This window comes from Callospermophilus lateralis, unplaced genomic scaffold (genome assembly GCF_048772815.1).
Source record: "Callospermophilus lateralis isolate mCalLat2 unplaced genomic scaffold, mCalLat2.hap1 Scaffold_323, whole genome shotgun sequence".
NCBI lineage: Eukaryota > Metazoa > Chordata > Mammalia > Rodentia > Sciuridae > Callospermophilus > Callospermophilus lateralis.
The window spans coordinates 996,800-1,002,401 of NW_027513809.1; the positions used below are offsets into that span (position 1 = coordinate 996,800).

Genomic DNA, 5,602 nt, shown 5'->3' on the forward strand with positions numbered 1-5,602 from the left:
ATGGAGATATTCTCATTTTCTTTTATATTATTGTTAGTGGTTATTAAAACATAATCATGAGCTGAGGTTGTGTCTCAGTGGCAGAACTCCTGCCTAGCATGTGTAAGGCACAGGGTTTGATTCTCTGTACTACATATACATAAGTGAATAAAGTACAGGTCTATAAACAAATAAAAAAAGTTTATAAATAAAACACTTAATCATATACCTATTAGTTTCATTCCCTTGCACTATATTTTTCCACATAAGTCTTTAATTATGACAGCTCAAATATCAAGAAGAGGATTCTTCTTAGTTGTGGGAATTTTGATTTTTATTATAACAGCCCAATTATTTAGGTAAAGTATATATAAGTATGTATTGTATATATTTTTGAGATGCTCCATAAGTGTTTCCTGGAGGACGTGGAGGAAGAAAAGGTCCTCTTCTCATGAACGGACTCCGTGGATCCACAGAAAACAATGGACCTCTGATTGAAGGGTAAGAAAAGCCAGAGCCAGTTGTTTGGTTTTCAGCAGGGAGAGATGAATCAGGTACATTGGAATCACCTTGACCCATTTTGGTATCATTTCTACTAGATTCCATTTCTGAATATGTAGGCCCATCCATTTTATCTAAAGACAGCATAGTTAAATTTCTGAGTTCTGCTGATCCAGACAATCTACCATATTTAGAATTACATCCATCTTGCCTTTGTAGAGGAAGATGTGGATCAGAATATGGTTGGCCTGGTGAAGGGATCATTATCCTATGGGCCTGTTCCCATGGATGTTCCAGGTGCCCTATGTCAGAAGGTGCTCTCTGTGGATAAGTTGACCTATTACAGTTTGATTCTCTTCTTTCATTGCTAGTTGGATGGTCCAGAGGATTCTCTGGGCCCCTTAAACCTCTTTCTCCTCCTACTTGCACCAAAGGTGAGAGTATAAATGTACCCTTTTTTCCAAATGAGAAGGTCTTATTCCACATGAAGGTTGACCCAATGGTGAGGGACCATTTGGGGAATTCTCTTTGCCAAAGGCTGTATTTGAAGCATCAAGCACAGAAGGATCTTTTTCTACAAGCTTAAATTGTGACTCTATTTCAGTTAATTTTTGTCTAGTGTGAGCATTTTTTTCCTTAAATTATTGAGGTATCTTTCAGCACTCCAAACTGCCAACTCATTACCTTGAGCTTTTTTCTCATAGTAAATAATGTGCCCCTGATAAAAAACAAATGGTTCTCTCCAATTCTTCTTCAAGATCTTTGGCTCAGGGGCTGGGGATGTGGCTCAAGCGGTAGCGCGCTCGCTTGGCATGCGTGCGACCCGGGTTCGATCCTCAGCACCACATACAAGCAAGGATGTTGTATCCGCCAATAACTAAAAAATAAATATTAAAAATTCTCTCTCTCTCTCTCTCCCCTCTCACTCTCTCTTTTAAAAAAAAAGATCTTTGGCTCACTTTCTATTGGTCTCCAGCAGTTTAGTTGTATGGCTGATCTTTTCTTCCTCTTTGCAAAGTTTTTCTTATTGCTCTACCTGGTAATTTTCCTCTCCTATTAATTTTCTTTGGAGTTTCATTACATTTTCTTGATATAATTCCATCATGAATTTAAGTTTCTGCTGAAGATTCTTATTCTCACTTTCAAACTCTGTATTTTCTGCTTGCAAAGATGCTTGTTCTGTCTTAAGATTTTAATATGTTCTATCAGGTCTTCCTTTTTTTCAATTACTTCAGATAATGAAGTATAAATTTGATTTTTATCTCTTTCTAAGATTTTTAAAGAGGCCTTTAACTTAGCATCATAAACCAGTTTCTTCCAAGACCCTTTTGGCTGATTCTAAGTGAGCACCAATTTCTGATTCACTTTTCAATTCCAATTCCAAGTAACCATCATCTCTTAGGACTTTTTCAAGCACAGGAGCCCAATCTTTTATCGGCAGTAAGTGTTCAGTCAGAGACATAATGAGATTTTTTTTTTGTCTCTTAGAACTTGTTCTGCATGTACTTTAGAGTGTTCAAATGTAATTTTCTGTTTAGTAAGGCCATTCACTTTTTCTTTTTATACTTCAAATTTTTGTAAAAGCTTTTTATGACTTTCCTGAAGTCATTCAAAGCCTCTTTTATTGCTACTGTAATTCTTTCTTTATTCATTTGAAATATTCTCAAGGTTGTTTTAGCTTCAGGTATTTGTGATTTAAGGGATTTTGATTCATCTTCTAGGGACTTAATCCTTTTTGATATACCCACGATCAATTCTTCCTGTTGAGAATATTTAGTTTTCCCTTCTTTTAGCTTTTTTTCTAGAAAGAGTATTTCATTCTCAAGTTTAGATATGAACCTCTCCAGGATTTCATATATTGCCTCCAAGTTTTCTGCTTTTCCTTACTCCTTCACCAAAATTACATCCTTTAAAGGTGACTCTAAGCCTTCATACTCTTTTTGAACAAAACTAACATTTTCAAGTAGTTGACATTTTTCTTGAATTAGTCCAAAAAGTTTTAGAGCAAGTTTTTTTTTCTCTCTTCTAAGGTTATGCCTGCTTCTCACAGACTAATAACTTCTCCACAAAAATAAGAGAACAACAAAAATCTAATAGCTGTACATAACACCAATTCCCATGGACAGCCATAAGGACTAGGGTGTGTTTCCATGTCTTCAGGCAAGGTAGACCACAACCCTACTTACTTCTTCCAGGACCACCCCCAAGTATGTCTGAGATACAGCTCTTGCCCCTCCATCATGCTAAGGCTACTTTGGCTATTCCATCCACAACCATACCATGCCCAGCCATGAAAAAACAGGGTATGAACACTCAGGCCTTTGGTCAGAAAAAAGCCTGCACCAGGCAATGGAGCAGACCATTTTGAACCAGTGAGTGGTGGAGAGGGGCTGTGGGAATGGGCATGGGCAGCCCTGGTTGTGGTATCTCAGGGGCCTAGCACACTACACTGCCTGCCAGGGAAGTCTTTGTCCCTTCACTATGCTATAAATTCTGAACCAGGAAAGGTTCAAGACTGTCTCAATCAAACCAGAGAGAAGTCCTCTCCACGTCATCCACCAATTGATTTGGTTTATGCCAGGCTAAGGCAGAACTTATTATGTGCCATTCTATACAGTCATAATATCACCCAGTTAGATGTTACTAAAATTCTACAGCTCTGTAAATTTTTAAAGAGCTAGTACACCATATATTTATATTTGTACCACTTGCCCTTTTGTTTTAATGACTCATTTCTTTCCCTCCCCTCCTCTTCCCTCTCTTTTTCCTTCCTTCCTTTCTTCTTTCTCCCTTTCCTTTTCTTTCAGTGTTGGGGGTTAAACTTCAGAGACTTGTACATGCTGGGCAAGCTCTCTACTACTGAGCTACATCTTCAGCCAGATTGACACTTTCTATAAAAGTCATCTGAATTATTTCCATAGAAAACCTCTTGTGTTAGACATTTGAAAAATAATTTGAGAAGAGTTGCGAACATGGGCATAAATCAGTTTTGATAAGTTATTTTTAAATAGCATACAATATGTAATGTTTCTAAAAAGAAGTTGAGTTGGTTTTCATGTCAGTTTTTGTAGACAACTATTTATTTAAGAGTTCTTTGAAATCTTTTTGCAGATGTTCTTTTCACTTCTCATAGGATATAAACACTTCTAAGCAAGCTGGTCATTATAAATATATAGCAAAGAGAAGGATAAGATAAGAGAAGGAAAAAAACAAAACTAAATGTTGCATGGGATTCTCACACAGACAGGAGTATTCAACAGGAAGCAGTGTTTATTTGTGTGCATCTAGCCTCAGTGCATTCTTATCTGAAGGCTGAACATTTAGTGTAGAAAGTGATCTCTTATATATTCTAGTTAGTTTCCTTTTACATACTAGTCTTTTTCTTCATATGAGGTAATACACATTCCTGATGGACATTCTATTTCTATACTACAAAGTAGCAAGAATGTTCAAGATTGATTACTGGAGGGCTCACAATGATACAGATGGTATCGTGTTCTTTTTTCTTCTGAGATATCTCTACCATAAAATGTAGCTCAGTGGTAAAGAATCCCTGGCTTCTATTCCCAGTACAAAACCAAAGCAAACCAAATAAATGGCAGATGCACTTCATTTAGGGCAGAGAATTTAGCATTATAGTGAGTTATAGTGAGCAATGTTTACCCTAGGACACTTAGAAGAGCAGCTGTGTATCTTTGACTGGTTTAAGGCCTTTTCAAAAGAGCAGTTTCTGAAACAAAGAAACAACTTCAAGTTAAGTTAGCCATGAGCAACTCTCTGCCTGCAATCACAAGTGTTTCTAAGTTCCTGCCTGGCAGCTGAACACTTTGTAGGCCATTTCCTAGTGGGGAGAAAAGTCTGAAGAGGGAGAAAACTTGAATTCTTGGGTGATTCCCTTCTTCTTTGGCTATTCTAATCAACTTTCTGTCAGTACCTCCAGTATCTAAGATGCAGAGAAGTTGAATGGCCTCCAAATCTGGATCTTTGAGACCTGATCCTGACCCTCACCTCACTCCACATTCCTTGGTTGATTTCTCAAACACCTCAATGCTCAGATTTTGGAGGATTTCACTTCCTTCCACCTCTATTGCCTCCAGTTCACTGAGGGCTTTGATTGCAGTACCTGAAATTGGGAAGGAGTTTCTCCAGGCAGGAGATTCAGCCATCCTAGCAGGCTGTCTTGACCCTTGAACCTACATAAGGCAGTCCCCTTAGGGCTACCCAGTAGACCACATTTGGGCTATTACTTATGGGGTTGAGTGTTAGCAATTGTTGCCAGAAGGCATTTCTCCCTTGTTCCCAGGATCTCCCTCTCAGAGATAGTACTTACTCTTTAATGGAGGATGAAGGCTATCTAGGTGCCAGACACTCACTTTTCTCACCTCCTTTGCCCACTGGTATCAGAATTAGCATTCTCTCACCCAGCCCATTGCCCAAGGCCCACAAGACCCAGGAGGCTTTAAAGGCTAGTTCTGTAGGAGTGGGTGAAGCCACTCTGCATTCTGTAAAGAGACATCTTTGTTCTGAGAGGCTGTAGTGATAGGAATCACCTGCATGTTTTTTTCTAGAACACCTTGAAAGTGGGGTTGTGATGGATGCAGTCAGGTCTCCTTTAAAGCAGCAGTTATTTATGGCTAGAGACATACCCAGAAGTCTGTAGTCCTGGACTAGAGAGGAGAAAGCATATTGGTTTCTTCTATACAATTTCAGCACAAATTTTCATTTCTCTTGTTGTACCTGATGTAATAATGCACTATATGTGAATTCATATATGTACCTAGGTTAATGATTTCCATCTCTTTTCACCATCTTTTCTCTCGGCATGCTTCCTTTCATCCCTTCCTTCCCTTTTCCCCATCAAAGTTCCTCCATTTTTTCCACTCCCCTATTATTGATCAGCATTCTGTTACCAGAGAGAACACTCAGCCTTTGTTGTTGTTGTTGTTGTTTGAATTGGCTTACTTCGCTTAGCATGATGTTCTCCAGATCCATTCATTTACCTACAAATGCCATAATTTTATTCTCTTTTAAGGCTGAGTAATATTCCATTGTGTTTATATACCAAAGTTTTATTATCAATTCATCTATTGAAGGGCATATACGATGCTTCCACAGCTTAGCC

At 38.4% G+C, this 5,602-nt stretch overlaps 1 pseudogene; it reads right to left on the reverse strand.

Moving 5' to 3' along the window:
• Positions 1–330: 330 nt before the first annotated feature.
• On the reverse strand, positions 331–4,646 carry LOC143388013 (melanoma inhibitory activity protein 2-like; annotated as a pseudogene).
• Between the last annotated feature and the right edge of the window lie 956 nt (positions 4,647–5,602).